Genomic DNA, 20957 nt, shown 5'->3' on the forward strand with positions numbered 1-20957 from the left:
CATACGTTCAACGGGCCGGAAGATATATTGTGGAAAATGAAATGTAATGTTTATATCACTCTAGGACACTTCATGGACAATAGGACAGTGACCATTGTCATTCCAGTGTCATCCATAATTAGTGGGATTGACATAACATTGTGGTCACTGAAACCCACTGGTACAGAAACAGTTGAGGAGCACAATTCTGGAGTATTAGTGTAAATATGATCAATGCATTTTGAAGTTACAGACCCAGTACTGTTTACCGAAATTCTTGTAGGTTGTAAAATTATTTGAGATAATCCACAGGTGTCTGCCATGGATTTAAGCTTTTTCTTCAGAGGACAATTATCGGCCAGCCAATCCACATTTACATCACCAAGACAGTACAATTCTCTATTTTCCTCTGTAACTTTGTCAAGCATGTTACATAATTCACTCAAGTATTCTATTTTGGCACTAGGTGCAGCAGCCCACTAATATTGGTTTTAAATGTGGTAGTTGTACTTAAAGCCATAACGCTTCCATATTACTAGCCATAAGATCCTTTCTTAATTTCACAGGTAGATGTTTTCTTATGTATATGGCAACTCCACCACCAAACCTATTTCTATCATGTCTATATACCAAAAATCCAGCAAGATTGATCTCTGAATTTTCAATAAGACTCTCCAGATGAGTTTCCGAATTAGCAAGTATGTCTACTTTGTTAGATTTCAAGAATAGAGCAAGGTCTTGAGTTTTGTACCTCAGGCTACATATATTAATATGTGCAAAGATTAAACTTTTAGGTAGTTTATCAATACTAGTCATTTTTAACTGTTATATCTATATCCATATAAATACATACACATACACACATATATATACACATACATTATATATATATATATATATATATATATATATATATATATATATATATATATATATATATATATATATATATACAATGTCAAATTTCTGGGGCAGAGATTCTGATCTGGCTTCCAGAGTGTGCGTGCACAGTTTCTCACCTATCCAGAGACCAATTTACCTCACTAATCCTGCCTGCCTATGAGCACTCATTCTGGGCATAGAAGCAGATCTACAAACCCACCATGTGTGGCCCTTAACTAATGATATATTAACTTTGTTTAAGTCATAGTGACTTAACCATTAATTAACATGAATTCATGATGAATTAATTATGAACTTATGCTTAATTAATGTATGAGTTAACCATTAATTAAGCGTTAATGAACTACATAAGGCAGTAGTGCTGACAGATTCTGCTAACATCAGCATCTGTCTTGAGAGATTACGCTTAGTTTAGCAGTAAGCACAATGCAAATGGCACTATGCAGTTATAAATAATTTACACAAACACCTTTGGTTGTATAATTTCTCTAATGTTACAACCATACCATGTTTTATTATGTATTTGGATAGTATGATTAGTGTGATTAGTGCAATTCCCAAATTAAAGTAATGCTAATTTTCATGGATGCATATTCGTTAAGACATGATTAATGTTGAATCAACGTTTGGCTTTAATTTCAGAAAATGGAGGGAGAGGAACACTGGACTGAACCTCAACTAATTAGAAGAAGTAAGTATCTGTCTGTCTGTCTGTCTGTCTGTCTGTCTGTCTGTCTGTCTGTCTGTCTGTCTGTCCGTCCCCGTCCGTCTTTGTCTCTCGCTTTCTCTCTCTTTTTCTCTCTCTTTCTCGCAGTGAATTGTATTTAATATTCTCTCTCAGTGAATGAAGATTTGAATATGTACTGTTTTGATGTCTCATCAGATTTCCATCATCTCACACTGGACACAAACACCGCAAACAGATTGCTCCTTCTATCTGAGGACAACAGTAAAGTGACATGGGATTTTAGTGCACGGAGGGATCCTCCTGACCATCCGGACAGATTTGATTACTGTCCGCAGATTCTGTGTACAGAGGGTCTGACTGGACAGTGCTACTGGGAGGTAGAGTGGAGTAAATGGGTTCATATAGCAGTGACTTACAGGGGAATCAAGAGGAAAGGACTTGAATGTAAGCTTGGATGGAATGACAAGTCCTGGAGTTTGTCATGTGAAGATGGTCTCCATGGTAACAGATACAGTGTCATTCACAATAGGAAGCACACCCTCCCAGTCCGTCCCTCTGACTCCAAAAGAGTAGGAGTGTATCTGGACACTCCAGCTGGGACTCTGTCCTTCTACAGAGTGTCCTCTGACACACTGACACACCTCTACACCTTCAAGTCAACATTCACTGAACCCCTCTACCCTGCATTCTGGCTGACAGATAACGCCTCGGTGTCTCTGTGTCAGATAAAGTATGTACACACACACACACACACACACACACACACACACACACACACACACACACACACACACACACACACACACACACACACATTTTCAAAGTGGTGTTTCTGATCTGATGTGATCTCCAAGGGGGGGGGGTTGCTGGGGGTAGTGCAAGCATGTGTGTTATTTGTTTGTTTTGCTTGGTGAGATCTTCAAGTGGACGAAAGGGTTCCCTCTGCCTGTGGACAGTTCAGAAACCTGCCTATCAATGACATCATCCACCGGGATTCCAAGCTAATACAAACTACAGCCTTTTGTACATATTTAAAAAGTTTGAAATATGGTTTCAAATGACCAAACCTGCCTATCGATGGTGTCTCCAGTTGGCAGGTTTCTGAACTGTCCACAGTCCTCCTCCGAGACACAGAGTGAGTAGACAGAAATGATGTCATCTTAAAATGAGCATTAGTGAGGACCAATTATATGATGACAGGTTGAAAATGGGTGGTCCTTTTAATGATTTGGAAGACTGGTTGCATCACACTACAGGATAATCTAATAGAAGATAAAATATTTTATTCCCTACACTATTTAAAATTTAAAAAAAAATTGAACAATATTTGGCGTAAAAAATGGCCATATCCATTTTCAATGCATGCCAACAACAATGACACTATAGTTAGCCTACTGCAAAAGAAAATCACACCCAGTGTGAGTAAGCGGTGCCTACTCTGTTTGACGAGTGTGTACTGGTATTCAGGCGGTTCTACTCTGTTTGAGTGTGTGGTATTCAGGCGTTACTACTCTGTTTGAGTGTGTGCTGGTGTTCAGGTGGTACTGATGATTGATGTTTTTTTCTTTATTTAAGTGTCATGCTTCCAAGGAAGCCCAGCCCATATGGACTTACAGGACACTTTTGCATTTCATTTGACATAAACAATGAACCGACATAATTCAAAAACTATAACTATAAACAAACGAACGGTACTACTCTATTTGACTTGTGGGAGCTAGTATTCAGGCGGTGCTACTCTGTTTGAGTATCTGCTGGTATTCAGGCGGTACTTCTCTATTCATTTTGTGTGTGTTGGTATTCAGATGGTACTACTCTATTTGATGTGTGGGCGCAGGTATTAAGACGGTACTGCTCTATTGGCACGGTACTACTCTACTCGATGTTTGTGCTGGTATTCAAACAGTATTACTGTATTTAGTGTGAGAGTGCTGGTATTCAGACAGTACTACTTTAATTGATTTTCCTGATGTTATCTCCTAATGATTTTATCTCCTGTTGTGCCTGATGATCTGTCCTGATGTTCCTGCTTTCATGATGTTACTACTATCAATATTTTGTCCTGCACTGTCCGGCACTGTTCATTACCGTCATATTTGTTTCAAAACTTTGCAGTGTGGTAGAGAGACAATAAACGCTGAAACATATTTTAGTGCAATTGGCCAAAGGGGTGTGCTATATCAATCGTTTTAAAATGCTAACTCTGAACAGGCATAAGTCATGCCTCATTTGGCCTACGGCCATTACACTTGCTTACACAAGTCATGTGCCTTGACTCATGAGAAACACATCTGTCACTTTGACCAGCAAGCTCTGCCCTTACATTTTCCGTCACTTTGAGTAGTTTGAAAAACACTTGAATCCGTACTTCTCCTGGGATTTTTTTGCAATCTGCGTGTAACGTTCTAAACACAATCTTTGGACCATTATCTAAAATCACAGTTGAAGAGAAGTTTTACGTGAAAAAATGAAGCCTCCATGAGCCAATGAATATTGTAGAGGGCTTCATAAAAAAAAGAACTGCTGTGCATGGGCCTCTTTCTCTCCGCGGCTATTCTGGGGTTGCAGTAGCTCAGTAAGTACAATGTCTACCTGTCAGTCAGAAGGTCCCTGGTTCAAACCCTAACTTATCCGACTTACTTAAATTACTACTCAGAAATCATAACTTTATGCTTGTCCACTTGTCCACAAGACAATGCAATTTTGCCAGTATTTATTTTTAAAAATGGACATATTTCCCAGTGAAACAGGGGCATGACAGGAGACAACATTTTGTACCTTCACCTCTTTTTCTGTTTTCCAATTCTTTTTATGAACAGAAAAAAAAAATATGGTCATGATTCGTCAGGAGTCTGGTTGGCTTGATTCCAGGATTAAAACTAAGGATTTTCGGAAACAGAGTAAATACATGGGATATGATTTTTTTCAAAATTCTATGCCATTCTAAAAGTGGATGGTCACTGTGGATCTCTATTAGATATATTTTTTTCAATTACAAAATGTATTTTAAAATAACTTATAGAGGGATCGGTGCGGATGCTGGGAGCAAAGGAGGCTTAATGATTGATCTTTTTACCGGGGGATGATCTGCAGGATAATCTAACCAGATCACTCCCAATCAGATTACAGCTATATTTTGATCCTGTAATGTGAGCTGAGCTTAAGGCTGCTTTGGAGAAGACACTCATTATTATGGCAGTTGTAGGACTCTTTTTATTTTTTGTCTTTGGTAAATGATATTACTGATCAACGTTGGTTTGCTTCTATGTTGCCATCTACCCGGTGCCCGCTTAATTTAATATGCTGAGATGATCAGGTAAACGTCAACTTAATTGACCTAAATATGAAGCGATAGGCCTATCAGCAAATAGACGGATCCCAAGCTATTGAGAGAGTATGCCTAATATGATATTCATAGACATTTATTGCCAAAACCAACTTACAGTTCATTTAGAATTAGTTTTGTGTGCTCAGAGATAACAACAAGAACATGAAAATGCTGAACGCGTCGCAAGAACACGTCGGAAGGTTAAAGAGTGTCTGTGATCTTGTCTTTGAACTCTTTCAATACAATGGGTCTAGTGGACAGATTTGCCCCTCTCCTCCACTTCAAATATTGCCGCCTCGCGACAACACACACATCATTCTCATTCTGTTGCTCAACCTCAATTTGTGTGTGTGTGTGTGTGTGTGTGTGTCTGTGTTTCTAGACTCTCCTCTGATGAGGTGGATCAGTCAAACATGGACATTGTGAGTAAAATAGCTCCTCTACAGAATAATCACACAGACTGAACATCGGGAAAGTTACTGATTATTTGTCTTCCTGGCTGCTTTCTGTCTTTCAGACCAGCTACACACCGAGCGTGAACACAGAACACACAACCAACAAATACAGGTACCTCATTCTAAGCAGCTTCATTGGTAACCCTATAGATGTAGAACCTTTAAGCCCATCAGCTGATCAAACACCACGGCTGAGCATTCCTGTTTACAGTAGCATGTTTCTATTGAACCAACCACTGTGATTGTAAATAATCTTGACACAGAATGTGACAAGATGAGACCTAATGAAGTCAATAGATTATGTAATAAAATGTTTTGTGTGCTTGTGTCTGTGCTGCGTGTGTGAGTGTGTGTGTGTGTGTGTGTGTGTGTGTGTGTGTGTGTGTGTGTGTGTGTGTGTGTGTGTGTGTGTGTGTGTGTGTGTGTGTGTGTGTGTCATAGCTACGACTTCCCTAGGGCAGGGCTATTCGAGTGCGATCAATCAGGGTTGGTGTTTGGAACGACAGGGGAAGGAGAAGTCCTCTACAGGACTGTTCAGTGGGAGAATGAAAAGCTCCGACCAACAGGAATGGCTCCTGCAGGGCCTCTGTTTAGCATCAAGTGTCATCAGCGGTCTATCAACCAGCTACGCCTGCCACACTTCTGCATCACACCCGGTGAGGACCTGCTTTATCATTGTGAGCGGCAGTGACTCAGATGGTTACGGGTTCAAACCCAGTCTCCTACTGGCTTTGTGTCTAAGTGTCCTTGAGCAAAACACTGAACAACTAACTGCTCCTATGAGCAGTGAGTTGCTGTTTGCTGCCTTGCATGGTTGTTGCCTTGCCATTGGTGTGTGCATGTTTGTGTCACGTGTGAATTGGTGAATGTGTGTGTGAATCACATTGTAAAGTGCTTTGGATAAAGGCATCATAGAAAGCAAAACCATTCATCCAATTATTTTCAGGGTTCTTGTTCAAAGCAACACAGTATAACAGTCAATGTTGAAATCCAATGTGGGATGTTGCATTTGATTAAAGTCTCTGACAACAGAGTCATGGATACTGTATGTAGAGTATGTGTAATGTTGAACTGAGTTGGTTTAGGCATTATTAAAGAGATTATCACTTATGTTTATTTTGAGCATTTGTTTATTAGAATGTTTCAAAAACCTTTCACAGATGATGATCTGTCTGTGGCCAACATCACAGACAAGGGAGAGATGGAAATCTTAAAACCACAGGAAGTGACTCAGACTCATGTGGTTGTAAATGGTGCCCATCTGTCCATCTGTGGGATCGTGAGGAGGATTAAGAAATTAGTCAAATCAACCAAGAGTCAACTTCTGCTGTTTCGTCAACCACCGAGAGGTCAGAGACAGATACTGAGTATATATCTGCTGCCGAGCAATGTGCCACTCAGAGAGGTAAATTATGTTTTCTGTTAAGTAGCTAGCATCACATAGAGTAGAGAATATTTAGACCAAAAGGAATAGTTCATCATAGAAATCACTTTATTTATATTGTTTACTGAATTTTAATTTGTAAAACATTCCTTAATACATCTCATATGGCACCGGTGCAGAAAAAAGATAGTATTTTGTATTTTAGAACAAAATGCCAGACGAAGAATCCAAGAATGAAGAAAATACTAGATGAATTGAAGTAAATCGGAGTCCGAGATTAACAGCAAAACAATATAAAAATCTGTTTATAATCTTCAAAAGGATGCTCATAATGTAATCCAGCATGCAGTATTCTTGTTGTTACCTTTCCAAAATATAACCATAGGAGAAGAAGGCCTGGACCGCTGGTGTAGCGGTCAGGGCGCCTACAGTAAGCTCCAATGTAGCCTGCCAGCGCATTGCGGGTTTAAGTCCCGTTCCCGACGATCTTTGCTGCATGTCTCTCCCTGTTTCCTACCGTATCTGTGTCTACTCTGATCTGTAAAGTAAGGCCAAAAAGCCCCCAAAAATATCTTAACCAAAAAAAAGAAGAGAATAAACTTTTTAAACATCTCCGGGCTAAACGTCTCATTGCACGAAAAATGCACGTGCCTGGGCGCTTGTGTACGTGTGAATGAGCTCCAGCTGAACCACATGGGCACGCCCCTGTGTTCTGCGCTCGTTCATGTCACATGTCACCTGGAAATGAATGTAAATGCTTATTTGCTTCAAGATGAAGCAGTGCTTTGACCGTAGAGTTCTTAGAAGACATTTGGGATTACTCAATGAGCATTGGTATGGAGTTCATGAACAGATCTTTCATCACGTTGCTGTTGTTATAATCTCGGTACTTCATTCACCGTTAAAGACAAATTCTCTGTACTGTGTTCAAGACATCACAGGGTAATAAGTAAACGATAGAAATTAAGTAATTTCTTGTGTGAATTCCTTTAATGTACTAAAATGTTAAGTGAATTCTGAAATGACAACCAGAGGCCGGTTTGTACGTGTGGGCAAATTTGACAGCCAATACACGGCCAAAGTTTATAAAAGTGCAACCCTGGTATTGACAATAACAAAGACTGTTGAAGCAGCCTGTGTACATAGCCTGACAAGTCTGTCCATATCCCAGACATTATGACTGAACCATTTGGTCAATTTGTGTCATTGTAGGTGAAAGTACACAATAAGGAAGATGAACACATCAAGACCACCTCCTTCTGCGTTCTGACCCCAGACCAGCGCTACAGTCTGCAATGTACTTCATATAAAGTACAACCTCAGGTATCACATTAAAACTGCAACCTCAGTTTATTGTATGGAGAAGCATATTGAGTCTGGAAAACGAATAATTTCCCTTTATTTTCATTCCTATTGCAAATGCTCCGGGTGATGCATTTACACAGTCAAATGACACAATATTCATGTTTATGCTGCGTTCAGACTGGCTGACACAAGATAGAAAGATACAAAGCTACGCAGCATATCTGTAGCGTTGTAGCTGCTTTTGCAGCAGCTACAAACATCGTGTATGAACAACATGCTTGTTTATTTAGCCCATGACAATGTTGTGCTACTGTAGACATTTAAAGCCACTTTGGGTAGTTAAAAGAGCGCTTTATAAATCTGAGCTATTATGATGATGATTATCTTTTTTTCCCCCACGCGGATCACAGGGCGGGTTGAGCCATAGATTTATATATGGGTTCGCGGGGCGGGTTGAGGCGGGTTGGGTTCCGTGGCGGGGCGAGGCGGGGCGGGTCATGAAAAAACCCGACCAGCACATCACTAGTATCTTCATATCTGTGGCTTCCATTGAAAAATAATTGTAGTCTGTATCTTTGTAGTTGCTAGTGTGAACGCAGCATTACTTTATTCTGTTGAATTCATTCAACATAATGAATCACATCCAATGTTGCTGGCCGCCACGGAATCCAATTAATATCCAAACAAGCGACACGTTAAGGGGGAAATTATTGCTTTGTAAGCTATTCTATAACTCACCTAAGTTTCAGTTTCATTTATAAACAAAAGACTTTGATCTGAGCCCATTAGAGACATGTAGAAAACTGCACGGCAGTGGAAAACATTTAATGAAAGACTGTTGACTGACGGTGAAGTTTAAAGGGAAATTGTCATTTGTTACAACCTGGGCTCTATTTTTAGGTTGTCATGACTTGATTTAAAAGATGAGTGTGTCCGTGTGTCTGTTTACAACTAATGGCAGACAACGCTTGACCGATCAGAGTGAAACTTTGCACGCACACTCCCATTAGGTCAAGAAAGACAATCCACTCCGATTCTTTCAAGTACGCTTTACATTTTGGCCTTCACTTCTTGAACTCACTCACTCACTCGCTCGCTCGCTCACTCACTCACTCACTCACTCACTCACTCACAATCACTAAAGAATAGTTTTTTTGTAGTGATTTTCTTCCAAAAACGCTCATGAATGCAACATTTAATTAACCCCAAATTGGAATTGTATGTTATGGGGCCTCTAAGTACTTTGGCCTATATGGTGCACCACAAATGCATAAAGTTGCACCGTATGTTGTAGAAATGCTATACCCCCAGCTTCCTCGTGTCCTGATGGCCACAGCCCATGGCTGGCTAGGCAACCCAGCCTGGTGGACATGTGCTCCGAGGAGTGCATAGTTACTACTGTTACAAGTATAACCATGACAAGCACTACTACAGCAATACAATGCAATAGTAATACAGTTATCTCTGTTTACAGGGGGCAAAATATCAGTTGGACTATGGACCAAATTATCATGCAACATTCATGGTGACAACAGACCTCGAAGCAGAAGACATCACGCTGACATTATTGGATCCTGAGAAAAGACAAGTCTGGCAGCAAGAAGACATTGTCCTTGGAAGACACTGGGCATTGGAAGGTAAAGACATAAAGTTATTAATTTCAATGGTCTTCACCAGGCTGACAGGCCGGGAGGCGAAAAGATTGTCTTTGTTTGTGTCTGCGAACAGCTAATCTCCCCTTGCCCCCTTCTTCTTCTGGAAATAACAAAACGATAGAAATTGCATGTGAACTTGCAAATGAATTTCAACCACTTTTTTACTTCTGTAAACCTGTGATGTGACAATAAAGCTACAATACAATTCTGATTCTGATCTCCGGCACAGCTGGATCGATCAGCGTTAAACTTTGCATGTCCATTGCCGGCAGACCAAGGAGGTCCGCATAGTGATGTTATAACAGGGTGCTTTAACTTCTTCCCTATAACTCTTGAACCGTAGGTCATATAATAGAATGAATTAGATTTTCGGCCATTTTGCATTGCTTCAAAATACACGTTTTGCTACTAGTCCTACACATTTTGTCCACATTTCAGATAAATTGGTACACATTATGGAGTCATGTGATCAAGATGTATCAGTCAGATTTGTAATATTCCATTCCAATTGGCAACGATTGACTTCCAAAGATTGCGGTAGCGGCCTGATTTACCAAAAAATAATAAGCAAAAAGTGTCACATCCACCCCTATTTTAAATCAGACATTGAGGGGCCTCTAAACAACACAGAGCTAAAAGCGATTTCAATTACAACCAAAGGGGGCACGAGGAATCCTACAAATGTAACTATTTGCTGTAGAAGCATGATTTCACCAAATTAGGTCCAAATGGTTTGTACTGAGACAATTTCTTCAATTATTATATTGAAGTATCTCCACCAGGATTGAGTCTTTAGTCAGTCTTTAGATCTTCTGATGTTCGCCAACACATTCACCAAAACTAATATAGCCTAATAAAAGTCACAGACATGTACAGTTTGTTGAGCAAGCAAGCTGGATTTGAAAATAACATAAATGGATGATTTGATTAGGACACCCCTGGTGAATATGATGTTAATATCATTGATGTGTATGGGTTGAGAGACCAATCTGTGTACATCTCATCCTACATGCCATGTACACTTTCATGTACAACTTGTGTAAGATAAGATAAGACAAGAGATGATAAGAAATGTCTAAGTCCTCTGATCCCACAAGGGAAATTCAGTCGCCAAGACAGCACAGCTTAGATACAGATTACATAAATAAACATAGATAAAAATAATTACATAGATAAAAACATACCGTAGATACAGCTTGATATAAAGACATCCCAGTTCAATGCAACACCATCAATAATAGGCTAAATATATATATTTTTTTAATACAACATACAATATACAATACTATACACCCTCAGCCAGGGCCGGCGCGTCCATACAGGCGACCTAGGCGGCCGCCTAGAGCGGCAGTTTGGAGAGGCGGCAAAAAAAGTCGGGAAAAAAATAATAATAATGATAATAAATCGTTAAAATCAGAATTAAATAACATAACCCTATCCTAACCCTAACCCTAACCCTAAAACCGAAATAAAGTAGCCAAAAACGTATCATAATCCGCCCAAACCCCGAAAAGAAACACACGCACGGGGCGCATCAGAGGAATCTCGCCTAGAGCGCTGATCAGCGTAGAACCGGCCCTGCCCTCAGCAGTGCTTGTCTTGTATAAAACAAGACAAGGACAATACAATACAAGAGAATGCAGAGTAAGCATGTCTAAGAGTGTCCATCCTGTGCATCCACTGCCCTCATCCCCTGCCCTGAACGCACTCTTAGCCACAGTGCAAATAACATAAATAAAAGAACAAACAGGCTAGTGAACAAAACACTAGGTAAAGATATGCTCGGCCATATTAGTTGATGTGTTTGTATTTTAATTTCATTCGATTGTTGTTCTATTTATTGCAGCACAATCCAAAGGACCATCTGCATCTGTCTCAGGTGAGTGCTGTTTAAAGTTGTCTGACTCTAAATTGAGACATTTTATTTAGTCTTAGACCTACTAGCGTTACTTGTTGTTGAATCCCATTCAAATAGTTTTCATTGTAGCTTCCATCATAGTCTCCTTTGGATTTTGATACATTTATAAGATTTTTTGATCAGTCAATGCATGTTTCTCATTAAGTGCTTCATATACTGACTGTGACCCTCTTGGTTCATGTTCAAAACAGGGTCATGTCCTAGAGAAAATATGACTGTATATGATGTAGCGTAGCCTATATCAACATTTTAACACAAACTAAACAGAGGGATGAAAACTATTTACATTTTTAAACATAGGATGCTCTGAAACATGTTAATGTGTTCAAATATGGTTCACTCACAACTACTTTTTCATTCCTCGTTTCAGCGAAACACTTTGTCGACCAACACCGGTGTTTCCTGATAGAGAATGTGACCATGGTCAAACCCATCCTGGATCTGCTCCTTGATGAGGGGGTCATCACCCAAGAGGGCTACGATGATGTTCTGTCACAGAGCACCAATCAGAATAAGATGAGGCAACTCTATACACACCTGACATCCAGAAATGCCAAAGACATTTTCTACAAAGGTCTTGAGAAGCATGAGAAGTTTCTTCTCAAAGATCTGTAAGTAATTCTCATTTTAAATCAACATTAATAATAATAATAGCATTGTATTGGTACTACAGAATGTACGTTTTGGGCAGTGATGCTTCCATGGTTATTAGTGTTACATGGTCACATGACCAAGAGCAATTATCACCTGTGCACCAATCAGTTTGTGAGTTTAGACATCAGCCTAAACAAGACGCAGACATCAGTGCTGCTAGGTTACATTGTCATTTATCGTTTGATTTGTGCAGGATGGGCAGGATGGGAGGACGCCAAGAACCGATGACAGAGGATCAAGAGGTTTATCAGAGGAGGAGGAGGACACATTGTTGTGTGACATTATGATATTAATGAAATACTCACTTAATCGCTTGTATCCTTAGGGATGTGCACGGCTAGTCAACTAGTCTAATCAAGGTTCGAGTTTCCAGATGGTCTTTATTGTTCCATCTTGTGTACAGGTTGTTTCTAGAGTCTGGAGGCTCTCCCATTACTTAAACTGCTGCCCCCCTGATATTTAGCCTCCTACCTTTAGTCTTTAACCAAAATTATTTTATCTACGGCATTTCTTTCAATATGCAGGCTATTTTCTTTCCTCTAGGAATGGGGTGCCAGTATAAGCAGTTCCTTTTCACCATCATAATTATGTATTTTTAGTGATGGGTCTTTGGGAAGAAAAATTTATTAAAAATCCCTACAAAAACCCCTTCCATTCAAAAATAGTTTTATGGAAGCGACATATTGACATCATACTTTTCATTTTGAACGGGACTCAAGACCAACTTGTTCATTTCATTATGTATATCAATTCCACATCTTCTTTTCTTTCTTTCACTGTCAAATATGACTTGAATAAAGTTAACCTTTACTATTTACAAATAGACAAAGATTTATGCACAACTATGTGTTGCAAAACCCTGAGTAGAAACAGTCTTCTTCTCTGAGCAGAAAGCGACCACCCCAAACATACAGCAAAATATAGCAGTAGGAAAAATATATATTTTTAGATAAACTGTAGTGCTGTAGCAGTTGTCCACCCGTTTTTGGCCCCTGAAAATGTAACTTTTTTGAAAACTGCGGTGGAGATAAACAGAGGTTTCTCACATTATCAGCATGATGCGTACATCATTTATTTTAACATTCCCTGCTGTCAGTGCATGTTAACTCCATGTTGCCTATATACACTTTTACGGTCAGGTGCCGGAAGTGGCGCAAAACCGCGACTCACAGTGAGACACATTCAAGAGAGACACGTTGCATAGTGTTTATACACTATAAACATAATTTCTCTCCCCCCCCCCAAAAAAAGAAGCTATTAAAATATGCTATTTAAAGCAAGGACCAGAGATCTTAGGAACGGTGTGATGTGTGCTCTGCGGACACGTGCTGCAGCATTCTGCTGCAGCACGTATTACTTGTTATTTTGCTTGTTATTTTGCAATTACTTTCTTTGGCAGACCAGCTAAATGAGCGTTACAGCAGTCTAAAGTAGAATACAATGGCAGTTTCTCTGTAAACAATCTATATTTAACCTAACCAGAAACAGTGTCTGATAGCATTTTAGGCGAGCAATGGGCCATGCATTTCCACTTTAGCTGTTTCTGAGCGTTTATTTTCATTGTATACTAGTTGTGTAATCATTTTATTATCATTGAAATTAGTCATTGCACACATCCCTAGTATCTGTACTTGGTGCCTAATTACATAGATGCAAGTTCTCTTATCCAGATGTATGTTGGTCTTAAATATGATTGCATGTTACTTACATTTAGTATGTTGTTTAGTTACTTTGTGTAATTATTTACTTGACCTCTCACTCTGTTGTCGGTTAACGTGGGTTCATACACTCTGGGTAAAATGTCTATTAAATGGCTACATTGGGATTGTTTTGCATTTGTTAATTGCTGTAATCCATTCAATGTTTTCCGCCGTAGTGCCCAAACTGTGGAATGAGCTTCCACCCCATGTTAGAGCGTCTCAAACCCTGCCTGTGTTTAAAAACTCAATTGTACTCTTTGGCGTTCGAAAATTCAGACTGAGAGTGTTATTTCCACCTGGCATTGTGTATGTTGTTCTGTTTATTGTGCTTTTATTTTTTTTTGCTCTTGTATATTTTAGTATATTTTGTTACTGAGTGTACAGCACTTTGGTTCAACACTGTTGTTTTAAACGTGCTCTATAGACCAATTATTTGTTTACCAACATTGAGACTGGATGCACAGGTGATTGTTTCATGCAATCAATTCTCAACCTGTTGTTTCGGGGTGCGCTAGTTTCAGCACACCCCAACCCCCTCTTGTGTGTTGGCTAGTGCTGCGCGCCCTAGCGAGACCTGACAGAATGGGTTTGACGCTTGCGCAGTATGACGCTTGCAACCAGCGCGACGTCGTCTGTTAAGGGGTCTATACATAAAGTGGATTGGATTGGATTGTTAGATCATTAATAATAATAATAGCATTGTATTGGTACTACAGAATGTACGTTTTGGGCAGTGATGCTTCCATGGTTATTAGTGTTACATGGTCACATGACCAAGAGCAATTATCACCTGTGCACCAATCAGTTTGTGAGTTTAGACATCAGCCTAAACAAGACGCAGACATCAGTGCTGCTAGGTTACATTGTCATTTATCGTTTGATTTGTGCAGGATGGGCAGGATGGGAGGACGCCAAGAACCGATGACAGAGGATCAAGAGGTTTATCAGAGGAGGAGGAGGACACATTGTTGTGTGACATTATGATATTAATGAAATACTCACTTAATCGCTTGTATCCTTAGGGATGTGCACGGCTAGTCAACTAGTCTAATCAAGGTTCGAGTTTCCAGATGGTCTTTATTGTTCCATCTTGTGTACAGGTTGTTTCTAGAGTCTGGAGGCTCTCCCATTACTTAAACTGCTGCCCCCCTGATATTTAGCCTCCTACCTTTAGTCTTTAACCAAAATTATTTTATCTACGGCATTTCTTTCAATATGCAGGCTATTTTCTTTCCTCTAGGAATGGGGTGCCAGTATAAGCAGTTCCTTTTCACCATCATAATTATGTATTTTTAGTGATGGGTCTTTGGGAAGAAAAATTTATTAAAAATCCCTACAAAAACCCCTTCCATTCAAAAATAGTTTTATGGAAGCGACATATTGACATCATACTTTTCATTTTGAACGGGACTCAAGACCAACTTGTTCATTTCATTATGTATATCAATTCCACATCTTCTTTTCTTTCTTTCACTGTCAAATATGACTTGAATAAAGTTAACCTTTACTATTTACAAATAGACAAAGATTTATGCACAACTATGTGTTGCAAAACCCTGAGTAGAAACAGTCTTCTTCTCTGAGCAGAAAGCGACCACCCCAAACATACAGCAAAATATAGCAGTAGGAAAAATATATATTTTTAGATAAACTGTAGTGCTGTAGCAGTTGTCCACCCGTTTTTGGCCCCTGAAAATGTAACTTTTTTGAAAACTGCGGTGGAGATAAACAGAGGTTTCTCACATTATCAGCATGATGCGTACATCATTTATTTTAACATTCCCTGCTGTCAGTGCATGTTAACTCCATGTTGCCTATATACACTTTTACGGTCAGGTGCCGGAAGTGGCGCAAAACCGCGACTCACAGTGAGACACATTCAAGAGAGACACGTTGCATAGTGTTTATACACTATAAACATAATTTCTCTCCCCCCCCCCCAAAAAAAGAAGCTATTAAAATATGCTATTTAAAGCAAGGACCAGAGATCTTAGGAACGGTGTGATGTGTGCTCTGCGGACACGTGCTGCAGCATTCTGCTGCAGCACGTATTACTTGTTATTTTGCTTGTTATTTTGCAATTACTTTCTTTGGCAGACCAGCTAAATGAGCGTTACAGCAGTCTAAAGTAGAATACAATGGCAGTTTCTCTGTAAACAATCTATATTTAACCTAACCAGAAACAGTGTCTGATAGCATTTTAGGCGAGCAATGGGCCATGCATTTCCACTTTAGCTGTTTCTGAGCGTTTATTTTCATTGTATACTAGTTGTGTAATCATTTTATTATCATTGAAATTAGTCATTGCACACATCCCTAGTATCTGTACTTGGTGCCTAATTACATAGATGCAAGTTCTCTTATCCAGATGTATGTTGGTCTTAAATATGATTGCATGTTACTTACATTTAGTATGTTGTTTAGTTACTTTGTGTAATTATTTACTTGACCTCTCACTCTGTTGTCGGTTAACGTGGGTTCATACACTCTGGGTAAAATGTCTATTAAATGGCTACATTGGGATTGTTTTGCATTTGTTAATTGCTGTAATCCATTCAATGTTTTCCGCCGTAGTGCCCAAACTGTGGAATGAGCTTCCACCCCATGTTAGAGCGTCTCAAACCCTGCCTGTGTTTAAAAACTCAATTGTACTCTTTGGCGTTCGAAAATTCAGACTGAGAGTGTTATTTCCACCTGGCATTGTGTATGTTGTTCTGTTTATTGTGCTTTTATTTTTTTTTGCTCTTGTATATTTTAGTATATTTTGTTACTGAGTGTACAGCACTTTGGTTCAACACTGTTGTTTTAAACGTGCTCTATAGACCAATTATTTGTTTACCAACATTGAGACTGGATGCACAGGTGATTGTTTCATGCAATCAATTCTCAACCTGTTGTTTCGGGGTGCGCTAGTTTCAGCACACCCCAACCCCCTCTTGTGTGTTGGCTAGTGCTGCGCGCCCTAGCGAGACCTGACAGAATGGGTTTGACGCTTGCGCAGTATGACGCTTGCAACCAGCGCGACGTCGTCTGTTAAGGGGTCTATACATAAAGTGGATTGGATTGGATTGTTAGATCATTAATTATTTCATTGCTTTGTTTTCATTGCATGTTAAGTTCACATCATTATGATTATTCATATTACATTTGTTTTGTGATCAGTATAAATGTTTAATAAATACATTTTTGAAAGTATGTCAGTGTTCCTGTGTATGTGAAAAAGAAGGGAAGTCCGCACACCGATTGAGCTTCCAATGGAAGAGTCTGGTTTTTATTTGTTAGGTAACGTTTCGACCACTGTCGGTCTTCATCGGGTCTTGATACATTACAAGGCAAGGCAGTTTAAATACAGGAAGGAGATGTACAATACAATCAGCGGCAGCTGTGGTGTTAACCTGAAATCACGCCCACCAGATATACAGGCTCAGGCTGAATATAGTGTTGCCATATGGAGATCAAAGAAGTTATACATATTTACACAATGGTACCTGAGAAGGTAAAAAGGTGCGAAGGTGCGAAATACCAACTGGCCTTTCCCTTAAAAAGATGACCTTCCAGGCCTGATCAGTTCGATTAACTGTTGCTTTATGGTGTTTCTATTGTAAAAGAAAGCACAGTAATGCCACTTCAAGAGAGAAGCAGGGTGGAGAGAGACAGACTAGTTTATAACATGTTATGTTTTATAGTAGCTAGATTGCCCAGAAACACCACACCAGTCAGTAATCAGGTCCCTTGTGTTTTTGCCTGAACTCATACTCATACTCTCCTGTGCCTCAGGAAACATTATGCACCTGTTCTGCTGACTGTTTGCTGGCTGCATGTTTGCTGCCTGCCTGTTTGCTGCATGTTTTATGGCTGCCTGCATGTGTGTTGGCTGCCTGTTTGCTGCATGCCTGTTTGCTGGCTGCATGTTTGCTGCATGTTTTTTTTATGGCTGCCGCTGCCTGTTTGCTGAATGCCTGTTTGCTAGCTACATGATGGCTACATGTTTGCTGGCTACATGTTTGCTGGCTGCCTGTTTTCTGCCCGCATGCTTGCGGTGGCCACTCACCTCATCTCACAGGCTGGCATTGTTCCATGTCACCTATACTGTTATGTACCCCGCTTCTCTCTCGTGTGTGTGAATTAAAACATTTTGACCTTTTACTACTTGTGTTCCTGTCTGCATTCGGCTCTGCCAGTTTTTCAGAGCAAACTCTGGAAATACAGATGATTTTGTGACAACTTTGATATGGATTGCAATTTACTAAAGCATATTATAGACAATACGTATTTGGCTAAATGGGTAGCTTAAGGCATGGGTAAAATGTTCGAATTGAAATAATGCATTTGAATCTTTTGAATGTCTCTCATTTTGCGTGTTGTTTTCCAATGCATTATTTTCTAATGATGTTGTGTCATGTGTGGACATAATCAGATGTCTATGTGGGAAGGAAACCAGTTTGACAATCTCTCTCTGTGTCTCTCCTCCCATCTCACCACTTCATCTCACCAGGACATAGAAAACATCTTAATATCAGGTATGAACTTGTATCTGACCTTTCAATGACTCCCTCCCTGTTCTGCGGAATCCTCTGTCTCTCGCTCGCTCTCTCTCACTCCGCCCCTCATGCCACTTTTTTCTGAACAGGGAAATTAATCTTGTATTTGACTCAGTGTGACTAACAGTTCAGCTACAAAACAACTTAGGCCGAAGCTCAATCTACTGACAATTACCTGGACAAACAGGACTCATTGACAGGACTGTACCAGAAAAGAAAAACAGTAGATCTGTATCCTGTAGATTATGCTAGTATAAGATGATGCTGATGAATCATTTTAAAAAGTCTTCATACAAATACAGTTTGTGAAAACAAATCATATATATCAGGTGTTTCACTGGGATGGGTGTGGCAGTGACAGTGTGTGATTTGATTCTGAACAATATAGACTGGGATCAATTCACTTTGCAGGTTGTTCTGGGTCTGTGGAGCGGATACGGAAACGGTGCTTGCTGTGCATGTGAGTGTGTCTGCAAATGACCAGATACAGTAGGAGGGCTCTAGACCGGATCAGAGCACTGAACAGCAAATAGAAACGTAAAAGGTTAGAACAACAAGGCAGATGCACAGACAGTGAGGCCTGAGGTTTTTGAGGCGGGCCTGAGTGAACTGCCGTCTGGGTTGCATATGGATGGGCCAAGTTATTTATTTAAAAATTGCATTATTGAACTTGAATATTGATATGAAACATACTTTGGGATCATAAACGTCGACATGATTCAACGGAGCTAATTTGACTTCTCAGATTAGCTTCGACGGGAACGTGGTCCCTGGGTGAAACATCTGTTTTTTTACCCATTAAAACTGGGAAAGCTTCCGTGTCGTTTTAGGTTTTTAGCATAGATATATATATACTGTAGCAATTTTTTTTTCTTTTTTTCAGAAAACTCTTAGGATTTTAAACTGTGGTTTTTAAAAATATTTTTGAAATATTTTGAAAATCGTGAACATTTTTGCAATTTCTTTAAACAAAACTTGGGGGTCAAATACATATCATTTTGGGGGTCCGCGCCACTGATTAAGAAGGCATTTGTAGAATCGGCCTCAGGTCTTAATGGGTTAAGTCACACCTGGTCAGGGGCGGACTGGGACCAAAATTCAGCCCTGGCATTTTGGTCCAGACCAGCCCACCACCCCCCGGTCCGGGGGGGTTTCACTGTTTTTACCCAGCAACCCTATGTAAATTACGCTGAAAAGCATCCCAGCCCAAACATTAACGTAACTAATAATTGGTTACGTTAATGCGGCCCGGAAATGACCGTAATAATCCTAAAACAGGAGCAAAAATTCAAAAGAATTGGTTGGCCCACCGGCCCACTGGCCCAGCGGCCCACCGGGCATATGCCCGGTATGCCAAATGGCCAGTCCGCCCCTGCACCTGGTGGTAGATCTGGGTTGAAATGGTTTCAGAGTGATCTGTGCAATGATTACATTCCAGCACGTTTATGCTTCCATGGAAGTGAAGTAAATGACAGTGAGGAATGTGCTCTGACTAATGACTATCACATACTGTAACAGTTTTATTAGTTATGTTTATGGTTTATGTTTATTTTATTATCGGTAACTAACGTGTGTCAAGTCTAACTTATGTGGATTATGTGGTCGACACGCACTGACATGTTGCACCTTAATCCCATGTACAACGCACTGATGTTTGTCTTTTTATTGTGTTTTTTTTAAGCACCTTAACTAACGTGTCCATAAGTATATCATGCACAGTATACAGTACATCTGCTGCTACAGTATGCTCACGCACCTTTTTACCTTCTCAGGTACCATTGTGTAAATATGTAGATAACTTCTTTGATCTCCTTTCCCCCTTGACCCCCCCCCCCCCCCTTCTTCTTCCCTTCCCTTCTTTTTCTATGGAAATAACGATACGATGCACGAAAACAAATTTCACCCACTTTTTACTTCAGTAAACCTGAGATGTGACAATATAGCTGATTCTGATTCGTTGGCTGCATGGTGCAATCAAGTGAACTGAAGAGCCATGTTGATGGCTATGAATATGCTCCATTGTACAACGGTGTTCTGTACAACCAAAACAGCCAATCTAAAAGCTCACAACACTTTGTGGATGCGACACATTGTGGGCTTGTAGATCGGCTATTTTAAACATTTGACACTGTTGTACGACTAAGTATAGCTTCGAGACACAGGCCTTATGTTACAAGCAAATGTGTCATAATATTATAAATATAATAATATGAAATACTGTAGTTTCTACACCCCAGGCAGAGGGAAAAACATGATTTATTATTTATATAATGATATTAGGTTAATATTAAGTTGACATTTGTATTGCATCGTTAGAAGTAATCTTCTTGAGCTGATGCAACATGGAAGGAGACGAAAGTGACCCAAACCCTAAATATTTTTGGTAGAAAATAATATCTGTTTATACACTGTAAGGTTAAAAGGGTGGTTCCCAACCTTTTCAGGCC

This window comes from Gymnoscopelus braueri (assembly GCF_963280865.1).
Source record: "Gymnoscopelus braueri genome assembly, chromosome: 16".
Lineage (NCBI taxonomy): Eukaryota > Metazoa > Chordata > Actinopteri > Myctophiformes > Myctophidae > Gymnoscopelus > Gymnoscopelus braueri.